Source organism: Anthonomus grandis, chromosome 7, assembly GCF_022605725.1.
Source record: "Anthonomus grandis grandis chromosome 7, icAntGran1.3, whole genome shotgun sequence".
NCBI classification, from domain to species: domain Eukaryota; kingdom Metazoa; phylum Arthropoda; class Insecta; order Coleoptera; family Curculionidae; genus Anthonomus; species Anthonomus grandis.
Window position 1 is genome coordinate 17,357,005 of NC_065552.1, and position 19,507 is coordinate 17,376,511.

The 19,507-nt window shown below is 32.9% G+C and overlaps 1 protein-coding gene across 1 annotated transcript in view; it reads left to right on the top strand.

The window, feature by feature from the left end:
* Positions 1–217: 217 nt before the first annotated feature.
* LOC126738445 (UDP-glycosyltransferase UGT5) overlaps positions 218–19,507 on the top strand; it is an 83,219-nt gene continuing 63,929 nt past the window's right edge. Inside the window, exon 1 of the mRNA XM_050443796.1 lies at positions 218–291. The gene's annotated coding sequence lies outside the window, so the exon portion shown is untranslated. The remainder of the gene's footprint in view (positions 292–19,507) is intronic.

The following is a 19,507-nucleotide window of genomic DNA, read 5'->3' on the forward strand; positions in this document are numbered from 1 at the left end:
TATTACTTCTATTATTCTGATTGTTTTACAATAATTTGATATTTGTAATATGAATTAAAAAACACGTCGTCGAATTTTATCACTTAATTCTTTCTCCTAGGAAGCATACATAATGAACTGTCACTCATATTAAATCATATTTGCTAAAGAAAAAGATAACATTATAAATAAGTGGAAAGGTAAGACATTTAAAAAATCCTAATTTATATAACCATTATTTATATTCAGATAGAATTGTATAAGGTTAAGTTGGAGGTTTCAAAGTTTAAGGTGTTTAAAATACTTAAGTTGGTAAGTATTCATAAAAAAATTCGTTTTTAATTTATGCACAAGCTTTAAAATACGATTAAATAATTGTTAACTAGGGTCTGTAAAGCATCGCCATATAGAAAAATTGGACTATAAACAAAGAGATGCTCATAATCAGTCAATAAGTGTATAAGTGTATAATAAGCCTGTTTATTTAAAATATTATGATAAAATTTCTCTCTCTCTCTCTATATATATATATATATATATATATATATATATATATATATAAATATATATATATATATATATATATATATATATATATATATATTTTTTTTTCATTAAAAGTTAAGTAATCCATTCTTGAAGTGGAGTTGTAAGATAGAGTTAATGAAACACATATAGTCTTCCTCAAATAATAAAATATATAATTCTATGTGAGATATTATGCCCTGCATGCTTCGAATATAAAAATGTTCACCCTTAGGAGTTGTAAAAGGAATTTATATTTTGTTTTATGTATTGTGACCGTTTATTTTGTTTGTTTTTTGTATGTTTTTTTTTTTAAATATGTTCTATTAGCTTTGTCTACAAAATTTGTAAAATTTTTTATGGCAATAAAGCAGATTAATATTATTATAAGAAGTTATACAGTAAAGATTACCAAAAGTAGAGTCCATAGATAGACATTATTGTTCTGCTAGAAGCTAAAATTAATTGACCTTGAGGTTTAAACAGCGATTCTAATCTAAAAAATTCCATCTGAAATTATTGAAAAGTAAAAGTAACAAAAAAGGGTATTGAAATTTAAAGTTGTCATTAAAGTACACTACGTGAGTGGTCAAATAAATCTAGTTTTTAATTATTTAGTAAGTAATTTAATTTAAAATTTGATTTTTGTTTTTTAATTTAATCCAAATTTTTAAAGTTATTGTTTTATATTAGCTCTTTTCTTCTAAAGAAAATTTAAAAAAATACTAGCGAAGAAAACTGACATTAATTTTTTCTTAATTCCTTACTAATTATATTATACAGTCAGGCATAAATGTTCCAACCAAAAAAATATGTCAAAATGGAAATTTTGCTTTCAAAAATAAAGCATTCTGCAAAAGACCTTTATTTATGTTTCTGTTAATTTAACTTAAGCCTTTGGCATGATCACAGATGTAAATAGCTCCGCACGGAGCTATGTGCGGAGCTATTTACATCTGTGGGCATGACGTGCCATTGGATATCGATTAGAAGAAAGTCCGTTACATGCAACAAACCTTCGGGGATGCTCTTAAGGCCATTGCTACTTACTATCTGCATCAAGGTTTTAGAATTAGTTCTGAAAATAGATAGTTGTGGCATTATAATTCAATTTGCAGAAACTACTATATTTCTGCCTTTTCCCTACAAAACAGTCTCCAAAGAATAAAGAGGAAGTAGATGTGCTAAATCTAAATAAATTAGTTTGAGAGAATATATTATACATAAAAAAAATATATATATTAACAATAAACAAAACAACACATTTATATTTTTCAACACGTTGCTTTTGTTTTCAAAATTACACTATAGGGGCATATAATAAAATCTTCTGGTCCTGTGATCTATATCTACCGCATTCTATATTTTTATGCTGTACATCATCTATCATCAGGAGTAATTTAAATTTTGTATATTGTCCTCTTTTGGTTTGTTTTTTTTCAACTATAGTTATGTAAGTTATGTGGAATAATCAATAGACAAGTTAAAAAGGCCAAATTAAGAAACAAATAACTGGGTTCGCTATCTCGCTCATCGTCTATTTGAAGGCAGATACAGGACCAATAGGATTTTATTTAAGGCTCTGGCGAGTTTTCAGACATCACGATGTATTCTTGTCACTCCGATGGCTAATAATACCGATGTAGATACCAGAGTTGCCGGCACTAGCACAAGCGATTCAAAAGTCGCTGGTAAAACTATTCATTTCGTCATATTTTAATTAAAGTTCACACTAAACTAGAAATATTAAAGCATGTTATGTTAAAAATATTTCGGCAAAACTAACCGGTTTACAGGGGATATTTCTAGGGAGTTAAGTTTGTTGAGCAATCCTAATTTTAAAGTTTTAAATAACAAGATGAACTCCCTAGATCTGCCTGCTAAATTAATTGATGGGAAAAGAATCACTCACTCAGAAATAACACACAATAAATCGATTAAAGCTAGTATTAGGTCAGGAAAATGACCACAGGAATTTACCTGTGTTATATATATAAAAGATAATCAAATAAAATTTAAGTATAAAATATATTAAAACATAAAACAGAAAATTATTAACAAATAAACGTTATTTAAAACGACCCGACCAACGCTTAAGACGGCAATGCTGCTTCCCGCAGGAATCCTCTGTGACTCCCACACTTGACCATCTCAGGCTGCCCACGTTCCCAAATTTACAGTTACGTCTTAATAATTCCGGACAGCTTTAACACGGCCAGACTGACAAGGGACTCGTTCTCGAGAGACCTCCTCTTCATAAGGATCCAAAGTTTCATTTTCTGCAAGTGAAACATAGTTTCAGAACATTGCACACCCACAAGCCGATAACAATGTCAGTTTATATTAAAAGTTCAGAGGTACATCCAAGAAAAATCTTTGACCAGTACTTAACTTTTACTTGATAACTCATTAACCCCTAACATTATTAACCCCTCATCCAACCATAAGTTCAGAGGTACTTCTTAGGACTTTTCCTAACCTGTAACAGTCAATATGGATTGTGTGAAATGGTATATTTATTTTTTCGATCGGATGTAATTTTGTTTTTGTTAATTAATTTTGGACTGCATGATTTTTTCGCTGTTATGCAAATTAAGCATTTTGAAATATACTTTCGAACAAAGGAGGACATTCTTGGAAACCAAAATAACTCTTTAACCTTTTTCAAAGTTTTTTTTCCAACCCACGTGACATTGTTCGTCGTGGTAAATACGAATCAAAGGGAGTCTATTACCTTTGGGTACATAAAACCGCAATAAATTTTGACCATTTTTAGGAATTTTACGGTAAAAGTCATCTTTTATTATAAAATCACTAACAATAGATTCTCCTGCTCGTACTTTGGCAATAATTGCTTGAGTTTCTGGGCCTCTTATTTCTTGTTATTCTAGCCCTATGTTCCCTCCGTAATGATATTAATAGCGTGCATCGCCAATGGGGGATTCCGGCTAAGAAAATCTACGTGCGCTACATATTTCCCCTTTCGATACTCAATTTCGAAGTCGAAATCCTGTAAATAAGCCCACTATCTAGCGACACGTAGTACAATATCCTTCTTGTGGGAAGTGGCTTTGATAGCATTACAGTCTATGACAATTTTAAATTTTAAACCTAAAACAGCTCGAGCTCGTAAGAGTGGTATTTGGACTCTTCGGTAGTGGTTCGTTTCCTGAAGTAAGCAACCACTTTTAGCTGAGAATCATGTTTTTGGAATAAAATAGCTCCATATCCAATGGCGCTTGCATCAGTGTGCAACTCGGTAACCAAGTATAATAATTAAAATCTGTGAGCGTCATTTAAATAATTTTATAATTTTTAATACGTCAAATACATTTAAAATAGTCCAAAATAATCAAAATAAAACATAAAAATATAATAAACACCTTGTAAAACAACTGGGCGCTTGGTCGACTCCAAAGTAGATATGGTGACGTGTAGACCTGAAATAATAAAAGTAACCTGAGCACACTTATTTCCGTAAAATTAATTAATAAAAAAAATATTAAGCATGAACTCATTAATATGAAAAATATGAATTTATATGTTTTAAACTTGCTCAGTGATTTTACTTTTACGATAAATATCCCAAAATTCACTATTCACCAATTTATTACTTGTATCCGATTGTTAAATGTCCCAGTTTTGACAACGTACTGATATTGAATGATATACAATCGTTCAATATGCCAAAACGTGAGCAACACAATACTCATAAACCGTAGCCAAAATGCTACCAAAAACATTATCATAAAACATGAGATTGAGATAGCAATCTCCGATCTAGATCACTTGACGATAACACACTTTGTACTAAGGGGTGCAATAGGCCCAAAACGCAAGGGTCCTCTCCAGATATAAAGCCTTGTTAAATACAACGACCTGTGCTATGGTTCCAGACCAGCTCAGTATCTTAACAAGAAACAATAAACAATCGTCACAACAAAACAAGCAAGACAAGCAACTATCGGTCATTAAAATATTTCATTAATCACATTTTTATTTAAAAAGGTAGAACATCGTTGTAATCAATAAGATAGAAATAAGTATACTCTGTGAAAACACCTATCCTTTCTTGTAGTAAAACACTACACCAAACCAACACAGCTTATTTGTCTTCGCAACACCCTTTATTGTTTTTATTAAATAACTTCACTCTTTAGTGACCAAAACTAAAATGAATTTCATAAACTAAATATTTATCTCAGACTCTTTTATCGAAACCCATAAAAATAATTCCCGAGAGGAAACTCTAAGTGTAAACCGTCTTTGGTTACTTACGGTACCGCTGAGCTAGCTTAAGTTTTGTAAATATCCTGGCCCTCTTTTCGGTCAGACCGATAATTTTCGTCTTGATGACTAAGAAAAATATTTCAATTCTTTAGAAAATAAACAGGGTCTTACACAAGATGGGGTGAAAAATTGTTGGTAATGGTTGGGTAGATAAATGGTTAATAACATATTTTCTGACCTCATTTTTTTCAGGGCCCAAGAAAAACAATTCACTCACAAATTCAGGGATACATTTTCGAAAATACCCTGCGATAAGACCCATAAACTGACGAACTTGCTTAACATTATTAGTAATTAATTAAAACGTCAACTTTATTATGGCTAGGTTTGATGCCATTAGCTGAGACATTTCTGCCTAGATAATCTACAGAGGTTTTAAAAAACTTAAAAGGTTTTAAAAAATTTTTTGTTTAGGGAAAAACCGGCCTTTTGTAAGACTGTTAAAACTTGCTTTAATGAAATTAAACCCTCCTCAATTGTCTTTGATGGGAACAAAACGTTATCCATATAGACTAAAGCTACCATATTTTTTAAGGGGCCCAAATCTTTATGAATAGCTCGCTGAAAGACAGCGGGGGCATTACACAGACGTACTGACGATCTGGGGTTACGAACGCGGTTTTGTCTATGGAATCTTCCGCAATAGTTATTTGATGAACCCCGCGGTCATATCGAGCACAGTAAAATATTTTGCATGTCCAAGTTGATCGTCGATAAGGGGTAGCGGATATCGATCTTTAATAGTGATTCTGTTTAACGCCCTATAATCAACACGATCGCTTCCGTTTTTTTTTCACAAGTAATATCGAGCTTGCATATAACGACTTACTTTCTCTTATAATATTATTTTTTAATAAGTCGGATATAATATTTTGAACTTTTTCTCTTTCAATTGCCGACGCGCGATACGGGTGATAATTAATTACTTGGTCACTAGTAAGCTTTATTTTTAACTCCAAACGTAAATATTTCTTAAAATAATAATAACAAATGTTTAAATTTTTCGGCGTTCTGTTTATCCAATAGAGAAACCGCTGGTTCAACCCAACTTTCGGGCTCATTTACAAGCCTTATCGATACACTGGGCTCGTTTGTTCGGATTAACCTTGTATCACTTCTATCGGTTATAATTTGTATATCTGAATATCGAACAACATTGCTTCCTATTATTGCTTTATAATTTCAACCATAATCTTACAGCACTACAAAAAATACTACTTCGATTGCCAAACTTTCAAATCGCGTCCCCGGTGCCAACATTTTGTCAAAATCAAAACTGCTCAATACTCAAACTATCTAACTAGGAAGAAGCAGAACGGGACGGAAATTTGATGGATCATTAGAATCTCCACCCTTGTGAAGAGGGATAATGACAGCCTTCCTCAAGCATGAGGGAAACACACCCCTGACGAAAGAGGTGTTTAACGCAGCTACAAGTGTCCCCAGCACTTCTATAGGAAGAGGCAGAAAAATACGCAAGGATATCTTATCCCAACCGGAACTAGTTTAATTTTTAATTCTAGAAAGAATCCCCTCACTTCTAAAACGTCAGTGGTAGCAAGAAAAAAAGATTCAGGTACATATGACATACGACAAATATTTCAAGGGATTTCCAGCCTGTGGTATACTTTTTGAGAGGTTATCAGCTATAGTACAGTAAAATGAATTTAAATTATCAGCTTTTAAATCGCTTGAAACCTGAGAAAAATGACCAGCCCTTACCCCTCAAGGCATTTACGATTCTCCACGACTCCTTAGCCCTATTACTTAATTTTTTAATTCTTTCTTAAAAGTAAGTTGTTTTTGCCATTAAAATTAAGGCTCTGTAAATTCTTCTGTAATTATTTCAGTATTTTAAGTGTTGATTATGTATCAAAAATTTACGAATATATTGTAAAGATCGCATATTCTTCCCAGACACTCTAAGACCCTTTGTTTACCAAGGCTTTCTTTTTGGCTCCTTAATACTTATGAGAGGATAAGATATATTATTAAATAAATAACACAATTTCTGATGAAATTCCTCCATGGGGCTCTCTTCGGCAAGGACACTCTGCCAGTCAATCAGACTACATTTCAACTGAAATTCTTTACAATTGTTTGCAGTATACTACTACCTAATATCGCACTGGACTTCGTCTCGTTTTACACTGAAATCCGCATAACTAAGAACCGCCTCGTGGTCAGACAACCCAGCATTAACAATTTTGCAATAAATATTGCGCTGATCAAGATTAGCACAGAAATAATCTATTAATGAAGATGAAACTGCTGTAAAATGAGTTGGCTGATCCACGTGCATGCTTATCTTCATTGATGTAAAAAGATTTTTCTAGGCACTTAGTTTGCTTATCTTGTTTATTTAAAAAGCTTAAGTTTAAGTCACCATATAGCAATACTGTAGAGTCTATAGGCAAGCTACATATTAGTATTTCTAGTTATTCTAAAAATATATCTGCTTTTCCTAATGGAGATCTATACAAAGCCAAAATATAATAATCAATTTTCCCCCGTGAGAATTTTTTAAACGACAGTACCTAGACATCAAAATGTAATTCTTTATAGACAATGGTTCATCTTTTTTTAACTAATGTTCTACCAATACTAAAATATCAGGAAACTCTACACTCTCCAGAAATAATTCAAGTTCATTTACCTTATTTCTAACAGACTGAATATTAAAAATGCCTACAGAGGTACAATATTTATTTGTTTGTCTATTTCTAAAAAAGGATAATTAAATAATTCTAAATTAAATAAACTAATAATTCGGATCCAGATATGACAGATAATGCCACTTTCTTGTACAGCGAAATAAAAAAATCCATATGCCAGATTGGTAATAGTGTGTGTCATAGAAAGATTGTTATTTGTGGTGACTCTAGTGCCCGAAACATGTCTCGTCACTTGTCTTTCTATATGGACCCATCATATAAAAGAAAGGGATATGTGGTGCTAACTTTGTAGAAATTCTGAATAGGGCTTCTTTACTGTCATCGGAACAGGGTGAAGATGATATTTTTGTTGTGTCGTTGAATTTGAACACCCTACCCTTATCCGTTGGCGATCTCAGGAAGCTTTTAGCTATAGGAAAAACAACAAACCTCATAATGTTTATTTAATGTGATTTAACAATGTATTCTGAACAAAGATACTTTAGGATCATAAAATGTGTATCAACCTACTGTCAAGGCTATAACTCTAGCATTAGATTAATTCAAAACATCAAATCAAATCTTAAATATAGATATACAAATAAATCCCTCTGTAAACTTCTCTCGCTATATATTGATGTTACAGACGTTTTCTCACGTAATAAAATTTCATTAAAATCTGTGAAAATTAGTCCTTCAACTCACACAAATATTAATTCTAATATTGTGCAAAATTTAGATCTAAATATCGCGAACACTGAGCCAGTTTTAGTTATTAATACTGATATTAATAGTGTAGAAATTCATAATCATGAGAGTTCAATTCTGGAGGGGAATACAGTGGTAGTCAATCACCTGACGTAGATTTATTGGAGGATAGATCCTCTTTTTTAGAAATAGACAAACAAATAAATATTGTACCTCTGTAGGCATTTTTAATATTCAGTCTGTTAGAAATAAGGTAAATGAACTTGAATTATTTCTGGAGAGTGTAGAGTTTCCTGATATTTTAGTATTGGTAGAACATTAGTTAAAAAAAGATGAACCATTGTCTATAAAGAATTACATTTTGATGTCTAGGTACTGTCGTTTAAAAAATTCTCAAGGGGGAAAATTGATTATTATATTTTGGCTTTGTATAGATCTCTATTAGGAAAAGCAGATATATTTTTAGAATAACTAGAAATACTAATATGTAGCTTGCCTATAGACTCTACAGTATTGCTATATGGTGACTTAAACTTAAGCTTTTTAAATAAACAAGATAAGCAAACTAAGTGCCTAGAAAAATCTTTTTACATCAATGAAGATAAGCATGCACGTGGATCAGCCAACTCATTTTACAGCAGTTTCATCTTCATTAATAGATTATTTCTGTGCTAATCTTGATCAGCGCAATATTTATTGCAAAATTGTTAATGCTGGGTTGTCTGACCACGAGGCGGTTCTTAGTTATGCGGATTTCAGTGTAAAACGAGACGAAGTCCAGTGCGATATTAGGTAGTAGTATACTGCAAACAATTGTAAAGAATTTCAGTTGAAATGTAGTCTGATTGACTGGCACAGTGTCCTTGCCGAAGAGAGCCCCATGGAGGAATTTCATCAGAAATTGTGTTATTTATTTAATAATATATCTTATCCTCTCATAAGTATTAAGGAGCCAAAAAGAAAGCCTTGGTAAACAAAGGGTCTTAGAGTGTCTGGGAAGAATATGCGATCTTTACAATATATTCGTAAATTTTTGATACATAATCAACACTTAAAATACTGAAATAATTACAGAAGAATTTACAGAGCCTTAATTTTAATGGCAAAAACAACTTACTTTTAAGAAAGAATTAAAAAATTAAGTAATAGGGCTAAGGAGTCGTGGAGAATCGTAAATGCCTTGAGGGGTAAGGGCTGGTCATTTTTCTCAGGTTTCAAGCGATTTAAAAGCTGATAATTTAAATTCATTTTACTGTACTATAGCTGATAACCTCTCAAAAAGTATACCACAGGCTGGAAATCCCTTGAAATATTTGTCGTATGTCATATGTACCTGAATCTTTTTTTCTTGCTACCACTGACGTTTTAGAAGTGAGGGGATTCTTTCTAGAATTAAAAATTAAACTAGTTCCGGTTGGGATAAGATATCCTTGCGTATTTTTCTGCCTCTTCCTATAGAAGTGCTGGGGACACTTGTAGCTGCGTTAAACACCTCTTTCGTCAGGGGTGTGTTTCCCTCATGCTTGAGGAAGGCTGTCATTATCCCTCTTCACAAGGGTGGAGATTCTAATGATCCATCAAATTTCCGTCCCGTTCTGCTTCTTCCTAGTTAGATAGTTTGAGTATTGAGCAGTTTTGATTTTGACAAAATGTTGGCACCGGGGACGCGATTTGAAAGTTTGGCAATCGAAGTAGTATTTTTTGTAGTGCTGTAAGATTATGGTTGAAATTATAAAGCAATAATAGGAAGCAATGTTGTTCGATATTCAGATATACAAATTGTAACCGATAGCAGTGATACAAGGTTAATCCGAACAAACGAGCCCAGTGTATCGATAAGGCTTGTAAATGAGCCCGAAAGTTGGGTTGAACCAGCGGTTTCTCTATTGGATAAACAGAACGCCGAAAAATTTAAACATTTGTTATTATTATTTTAAGAAATATTTACGTTTGGAGTTAAAAATAAAGCTTACTAGTGACCAAGTAATTAATTATCACCCGTATCGCGCGTCGGCAATTGAAAGAGAAAAAGTTCAAAATATTATATCTGACTTATTAAAAAATAATATTATAAGAGAAAGTAAGTCGTTATATGCAAGCTCGATATTACTTGTGAAAAAAAAAACGGAAGCGATCGTGTTGATTATAGGGCGTTAAACAGAATCACTATTAAAGATCGATATCCGCTACCCCTTATCGACGATCAACTTGGACATGCAAAATATTTTACTGTGCTCGATATGACCGCGGGGTTCATCAAATAACTATTGCGGAAGATTCCATAGACAAAACCGCGTTCGTAACCCCAGATGGTCAGTACGTCTGTGTAATGCCCCCGCTGTCTTTCAGCGAGCTATTCATAAAGATTTGGGCCCCTTAAAAAATATGGTAGCTTTAGTCTATATGGATAACGTTTTGTTCCCATCAAAGACAATTGAGGAGGGTTTAATTTCATTAAAGCAAGTTTTAACAGTCTTACAAAAGGCCGGTTTTTCCCTAAACAAAAAATTTTTTAAAACCTTTTAAGTTTTTTAAAACCTCTGTAGATTATCTAGGCAGAAATGTCTCAGCTAATGGCATCAAACCTAGCCATAATAAAGTTGACGTTTTAATTAATTACTAATAATGTTAAGCAAGTTCGTCAGTTTATGGGTCTTATCGCAGGGTATTTTCGAAAATGTATCCCTGAATTTGTGAGTGAATTGTTTTTCTTGGGCCCTGAAAAAAATGAGGTCAGAAAATATGTTATTAACCATTTATCTACCCAACCATTACCAACAATTTTTCACCCCATCTTGTGTAAGACCCTGTTTATTTTCTAAAGAATTGAAATATTTTTCTTAGTCATCAAGACGAAAATTATCGGTCTGACCGAAAAGAGGGCCAGGATATTTACAAAACTTAAGCTAGCTCAGCGGTACCGTAAGTAACCAAAGACGGTTTACACTTAGAGTTTCCTCTCGGGAATTATTTTTATGGGTTTCGATAAAAGAGTCTGAGATAAATATTTAGTTTATGAAATTCATTTTAGTTTTGGTCACTAAAGAGTGAAGTTATTTAATAAAAACAATAAAGGGTGTTGCGAAGACAAATAAGCTGTGTTGGTTTGGTGTAGTGTTTTACTACAAGAAAGGATGAGTGTTTTCACAGAGTATACTTATTTCTATCTTATTGATTACAACGATGTTCTACCTTTTTAAATAAAAATGTGATTAATGAAATATTTTAATGACCGATAGTTGCTTGTCTTGCTTGTTTTGTTGTGACGATTGTTTATTGTTTCTTGTTAAGATACTGAGCTGGTCTGGAACCATAGCACAGGTCGTTGTATTTAACAAGGCTTTATATCTGGAGAGGACCCTTGCGTTTTGGGCCTATTGCACCCCTTAGTACAAAGTGTGTTATCGTCAAGTGATCTAGATCGGAGATTGCTATCTCAATCTCATGTTTTATGATAATGTTTTTGGTAGCATTTTGGCTACGGTTTTATGAGTATTGTGTTGCTCACGTTTTGGCATATTGAACGATTGTATATCATTCAATATCAGTACGTTGTCAAAACTGGGACATTTAACAATCGGATACAAGTAATAAATTGGTGAATAGTGAATTTTGGGATATTTATCGTAAAAGTAAAATCACTGAGCAAGTTTAAAACATATAAATTCATATTTTTCATATTAATGAGTTCATGCTTAATATTTTTTTTATTAATTAATTTTACGGAAATAAGTGTGCTCAGGTTACTTTTATTATTTCAGGTCTACACGTCACCATATCTACTTTGGAGTCGACCAAGCGCCCAGTTGTTTTACAAGGTGTTTATTATATTTTTATGTTTTATTTTGATTATTTTGGACTATTTTAAATGTATTTGACGTATTAAAAATTATAAAATTATTTAAATGACGCTCACAGGTTTTAATTATTATACTTGGTTACCGAGTTGCACACTGATGCAAGCGCCATTGGATATGGAGCTATTTTATTCCAAAAACATGATTCTCAGCTAAAAGTGGTTGCTTACTTCAGGAAACGAACCACTACCGAAGAGTCCAAATACCACTCTTACGAGCTCGAGCTGTTTTAGGTTTAAAATTTAAAATTGTCATAGACTGTAATGCTATCAAAGCCACTTCCCACAAGAAGGATATTGTACTACGTGTCGCTAGATAGTGGGCTTATTTACAGGATTTCGACTTCGAAATTGAGTATCGAAAGGGGAAATATGTAGCGCACGTAGATATTCTTAGCCGGAATCCCCCATTGGCGATGCACGCTATTAATATCATTACGGAGGGAACATAGGGCTAGAATAACAAGAAATAAGAGGCCCAGAAACTCAAGCAATTATTGCCAAAGTACGAGCAGGAGAATCTATTGTTAGTGATTTTATAATAAAAGATGACTTTTACCGTAAAATTCCTAAAAATGGTCAAAATTTATTGCGGTTTTATGTACCCAAAGGTAATAGACTCCCTTTGATTCGTATTTACCACGACGAACAATGTCACGTGGGTTGGAAAAAAAACTTTGAAAAAGGTTAAAGAGTTATTTTGATTTCCAAGAATGTCCTCCTTTGTTCGAAAGTATATTTCAAAATGCTTAATTTGCATAACAGCGAAAAAATCATGCAGTCCAAAATTAATTAACAAAAACAAAATTACATCCGATCGAAAAAATAAATATACCATTTCACACAATCCATATTGACTGTTACAGGTTAGGAAAAGTCCTAAGAAGTACCTCTGAACTTATGGTTGGATGAGGGGTTAATAGTTTTTAATTTATTGATTTTGAGTTATCAAGTAAAAGTTAAGTACTGGTCAAAGATTTTTCTTGGATGTACCTCTGAACTTTTAATATAAACTGACATTGTTATCGGCTTGTGGGTGTGCAATGTTCTGAAACTATGTTTCACTTGCAGAAAATGAAACTTTGGATCCTTATGAAGAGGAGGTCTCTCGAGAACGAGTCCCTTGTCAGTCTGGCCGTGTTAAAGCTGTTCGGAATTATTAAGACGTAACTGTAAATTTGGGAACGTGGGCAGCCTGAGATGGTCAAGTGTGGGAGTCACAGAGGATTCCTGCGGGAAGCAGCATTGCCGTCTTAAGCGTTGGTCGGGTCGTTTTAAATAACGTTTATTTGTTAATAATTTTCTGTTTTATGTTTTAATATATTTTATAATATACATCATAATTTACGGGTTTATTGCATTTTATCACAAAAAAACAGGATGGTTAAAAATGAGTTTTTTTTTTAATTCATTTATAATTTCTGCTTAAAAAAACATTTGTTTTTTTTTGCATTTTCTATATTAACTTATTGTGGCCTAGCTGAAACTCAGAACTTCTAAAATAAAAATATTCAGCTTAGGCTTTGGTAAAATTGTCAGTGTGAAATAATACCTTAAAAACTTTTCGTTGGACTTCCCTTTATATTTGAAATTTGAAAATTTTTTTTTTCTCCACCAAAAAAAATTATATGAGAGTTTTAGGTTAAAATATTGTTCGAAAATCTTAAGGGCTTAAAATAAATTAATTAATAATTTAATTACCAATGCCTTCCAAATACGTTCATCCTTCATAAATCTCTTGCCTTATCTATCTTGAAATTTCCGTCAATCCCGGTTAAGCCTTCTAAGTGTAAGTTTTTTATGTCGCTGTTTAGGGTGATAATTGGGCTGGATTTTATGCTCAGATTACTAATAAATATTATTTAATGTAAATATAAAATAAATTGATTACAAACTGCCATCAGGAATGGAATCGAAATGATCATCGAATATGGGAAAAAGATGTTTGACAACCTTTTGACTTACACATCCATGACAAATAACCAAAATCTTTAAAAACAGCTACAACATCTAACACACGAAAATACATCCACGTCTTAAATAATTAAGACTGCGTCTCGGTCTAAACTAAACGTAATTATAACAATAACAGCATCAACATTGGTCTTACCTATTCACTGTACATGCACAGATAGAGCGAATATTTATTACGATTTTGTTGAAAGAACAACAGTCAATCCAACCGGTCTGAGTTATTTTATTAATCAAAATATATGAAATATTAAATATCATTAAATGTGCACAATCATATCGAAGTAGCTAATCGGAGGAGATAGAGACCACTCATTTCTGTCAAATAAGTTCCTATAGAAATATATAGGGATTAAAACATAAGGGATAAGATTTGGGAAGAAATTTGTATTGACGTCTTAGGACCAAGCAGGAAAAATGCTTAATTTTTTTAAAGAAAAATAAACTGAGAGTCAGAAGACTATTGGGAAAATACATTTTTTCGCTATTAAACAATGATAAGTATAAACAAAAAAAAACTGAAGGTGCATATGCTAACAAGCAGTAAATAGTAAAGATAATGGTAAAAATAATTGTTAGCTATGCAAACATTATGGCTTGTCCGTGACATAAACTACTAATTATTACTATAACTGTAAGTTTAATAGGTATCAGTGGCGCAACTAGACAGTGACTTTTGGGGGGGCTCCAGCCCCAAAGGCGAAAAGCCCGCCCCCTGAGGCAAACATTTTTTTGGGAGGAACCCGAATTTTCATCTAAAAATGAGTTAAAGTTGTAGTCGTACATACATATTAAAATATGAACAGAAACTTCCCATGGAAGCCGTCAAGCCGCCGCGCCGCCGAAGACCACCTAATTTGTTGGAGGATTTTTTTAGACAAAAGGGCGTGAATATTACGTGTAAATCAAACTTCTATAAATAATGTGTAATACATATTTTATTAAACAAAATTAGATTTTAAGAGCTAAATTAAACATTTTTCGATTCATGATTGAGTATTTTCCTCCATGTTAATATCTATTTCCCTCTCAATAAATAAAATTGAGAGTGCCGAAAACCTTTCTTGTGACATGGTTAATCTTAACCATGTCAAAATCAATTTCATTACTGAGAATGAACGCTCACAAGTGCTTGAAGAGACAGGCAGTGTAATGGCAACTCTAAATAATATATAAAGAGAGGGATAAACTTCGGAGTTTATCTCACTTTTAAAATTTTCGGAATTTAATGTTTTTTTAGCATTAAGGATAACGTTTTTTAATACAGTCATTTCTGCTTTAATACTTTTTTGCGAAATATTAAATTGTTCGAAATAAAAATCAATAAATGGCAAAGCGTTATAAAAATCTAGTTGAAAAAAACAGTCTACAGCCTTTCTAATAATAAGACTTTCATTTGAAACTCTGATCTTAAGGAATCCTATAATAGAATCGAGGATTCTATAAAATACATTAGCTCGCCAGTATTCAATTTCATTACGATTACCTGCTCCTTCAGTAGCTGGAATTTGTTACATAGTCTGTAAGTTTTGAAGAAATTTGCTTTTTTCTTTTAGATGTTGGCGGGTTTAAGCTTATATCGGCCTCATTTGCGAAAGATACAATGTCTGTATGAATGTCTTTATAAGTTGAATCTGTTCTCATGGACTCCAAAGTTATTAAAACTCCTTCCACCACCTTAGCAGCACTACCCAAAGTTGCACTTTTGGACTGAAGTGCTTCAGATAAAACATTAAGCGTGGCAAGAAGATTATCTAAAATAAGTAAATGAACAACGAAAGCTGGTTGTTTTATCGACGACAATATGCCAATCGCTGAGACAGCTTGTTCATTTCGCTTTTCATCTATTTCTTCTTGCAGTAAGTTGATAAGACCAGAGAAACAATGTTTTACTGCGGCACAAGTTTTAAATCTTGATACCCACCGGGTATCAGAAAGCTTAGATAGCTCCATCGGCTTTATTCCTAAGTTCTGCATAACTTGTTTATACTTCGCATTATGTTTAGGCTTTGAAAAATGTTCGTATAAAGCCTCCAATGTATTAAAAAAATGATTAATGCTCGTTACATTTTTGCAAGAGTCTACTAAAGCTAGGTTTACTCTATGTGCCATAAAATGAGTATACAATGCATTTGGAAATGTTTCTTTTATTTTAGTTTGTAGGCCTCCAATATGACCTGACATTACAGCTGCGCCATCATAGGATTGGCCAACTAAGTTGAGGTTTAATAAGTTTAGGTCATTAAGCTCTTTTATAATTAACGAGCTTAAATCCAAAGCCGTTGACTTTAGAAAGTAAACTTTAGAAATCTTTCTTTAATTTCTAGGTCCAAGGCATACCGTACACAAAGGGCTAACTGTTCTACTCGACCAACTCTCGCCTCATCAACCATGATTGCAAATATTTTGGATCCTTTCATTTCTTCAAGGATTGTTGTCAAAAATTGCTGTGCAAGAATTTCTAGTAATTCATTTTGTACTTGCCAACTTGTGTTATTGATTTTCTTGTTATACATACTAGAAAAGTCCTCATCAGGCTTGGCTAAAAGCTTACGCATTTCTTTAAAATTTCCCTGGTTTAAAGATTGTTCGCTTTCGTTATGACCTCTAAAAGCCATTCCTTGTCTAACATTAGACATATTTCAGCCAAAGATTTAATGTATTTTTATTTTTGTTTAAATTCTTTATTTTACGATTAAATTCTTATACGCCGAAGACAAATAAGTTAAAATACTCCCTTCTTTAATGCTATTTTTAAAATCCTTCCATTTAGCTTAATTTTTTTTGTGTGACATACAATTGTTGTGTTTTTTTAGTTTTTCTCCAACTTTTTTCCAGTTTTTGCAGCCTTTTTTTCCAAACTGATCATCTTCTTCATGTAAGCCAAAATGCCGACAAGGGAAACAAAAAACCGCATCACATTCCTCACTATACTCAATCCACTTATATAATGTGTAGTGGGTTCTACTAAAAGCCCTGGATTGTTTGCCAAATACTGTAAGTGGAAATTTTGCTAGCACAGGTTGATTTGGACTGCTGTCAATAGGTGCTAAATCTGAAGATCCATCCTTATTTGGAGTTGGGTTGGATTGACTGGATTCTACATTTTCCGTACTGTCTGCATCATTATAACTTAAGCTGCCCTTTCTTTGAGGGCAACTTAGTTGTGAAGCTGCATAAGAAGTGGGACTTTTATTTTTTTTAGTAAAAAATCTTCTTATATCATTCATTTTATCTGAAAAAAAAAAGAAGTTAAAATCCTGAAACACCGTGTCTAAAAAGCTCAACTTTGAATATGGTTAAAATGAGTTTGTATAAAAATAGGTCTTCCTCATAACTTTTGTTGGCGAAATTTAAAAAAAGATTCCTGCTTTTTTAAACCTAAAAGTTATAAAACATACAGGTACCTATATTATGTCAAAGTCATAAGTAGGTATTTTTAGTTAATTTGATTTTTATATTAAAACTTAAGAGGACTCCGTAGCGAGCTGTATTTACAGATTTCGTGATGTTTGCTCTTCGCCATATGCGTCATTCCAGCGCAAAAAGTCTCTTGATTACAGGTTACTAAAGGTGCACACTGACGTAGCTCATTACTAATATAATACAATATTTTCCCATTTTAAGAATAAACCCGAATAAAACCGAATCGCCAAAAAATCACAAAGAAAGTTTTTTTATTCTACCATCTGTCAAATTGACATCAAAAGTAGATAATCCTAAAAAAATTCCTGGCCACTATTTTTTCACGAGCCGGCGACACTGTATTGTGGAACACAGTAATTGTGGAAGTAAGATGCGCTATAAATCAAACAAGAAATTAAAGAAATTTGTATTTTTCGATTTAAAAAAAAGTTTTAGCCAGTTTTGGAAATCAATGAAACAAACTTGCATTAAAATTGGGGAAAGTCTCTACTTTTCTACTGAAATAACAAATAACCAAATTTTTTCACATTTTTTTTTAAATGTTGGACTTTTCACAATTCTTAAATAAATTTCAAGAAAGTTTTATTAGACAACCTATCGTCTCAATCAAACAGCAATTCTTCTAATCGAAAAGTCATTTCGTTCGTCCTACCTTTGTTTATAAATTGAATACTCTAGTTAGCCAGGCCTAATGGGAAAAAGTCTACACACAAACACGGATTTATTCGTTTTTTTGCCCCATCTGTGAGGCTACCGCTTAATTACAACAAGCTTGTCTTGTCTTGTCTTGTTTAGTTGATGGCTTTGCTACAAGGCAATTGCCAGCCCGATTTGGGGGAGACTCCTTCTTTGTCTGGCTCTGGACCATGCAGGAATCTCCGAAATATCTTCTTATATGACAACTTTGCTCGTTCTGTTTCGCTTGTGACTATAGCTTTGTCCTGTATCGGCCGTCTGCTTTATGGTTTGTGGCTATAATACGGGAGGAAAACGTTAGTATTACAACAAAAGGAATGAGGGACCACACCAAGCACTAAAACAAGCGGGATTGTAGGATACAAGAGGGGTATTGGATAGTTAAGCTTCAAAGTTTAATCTTATTGATGTTTATAAATCGCATGATGATTTCTATTGACTCGTCGTCGGGGGCAGACAGAATTTGAGTTATGGATAATGGTGATATTTTCTTTTTCAATACACAGATTTTATACAAGTCTAGATCGGGTATATTATTAATAGGGCATTCAAAAAATATGTGGTTTAGGTCATCAAACATACCGCAGTCGCAATAAGGGCTATCTTTCATTTTAATCTTATATAGATGGGCGTTAGTCAGGCAATGACCTGTGCGCATTCTAATTATTGTTGTAACGTGTTTTCTATCCCTATAGGTCAAATTGGCGTACAATTTTTTACTGTTAAAAGTAGATTGAACCCCGGCATAGCCGTGATGTTTCGTTGTAACCAAAGCTTTCCATTTATTTTTGAAGACGTTTGAAATTTCTTGCTTAAGAGGATTAAAAATATCATTTATGTCATATAACATTTTTCTAGGAATATTTAAGTCTGTCCCAATCTTGGCCAGATTATCTGCATCCATATTTCCGGTTATACCAGAGTGTCCTGGGATCCAGGATAATTTGATGTTATAATCATTTTTGTTAGTTGTGACAATCAGCTTTTTGTAGACAAAACCCAATGTTCGGAGTTTGCTACCAAGGAAGGGTTGCAGAGTTTTGTTATGGCTTCCTTTGAATCTGAAAAAACTATCGCATTTTTAATTTTTTGGTTAATACCAGTTTTAATGGCATCATGTATTGCAATTATTTCTGCTTTATATATACTTAAATTGTTGGGGAGTCTTTGTGAGAATTTATAATTGAAAGAGGGGATGGATATGCCAAACCCCACCCTTTCACATTTTTTTTATACATCAGAAAAAATAAATGTATATGGGGCTTTTCATTTGTTGGATTCTGCCGCAAATATGTTTTTAGATATACCATCCCCTTTTTTACAGTTAAAATTTATGGGTTTTAAAGGTTCGCAAGGAATAGGAAAGTCAATCTCATAACAGGAAAAAGTTGGACCCCTATAA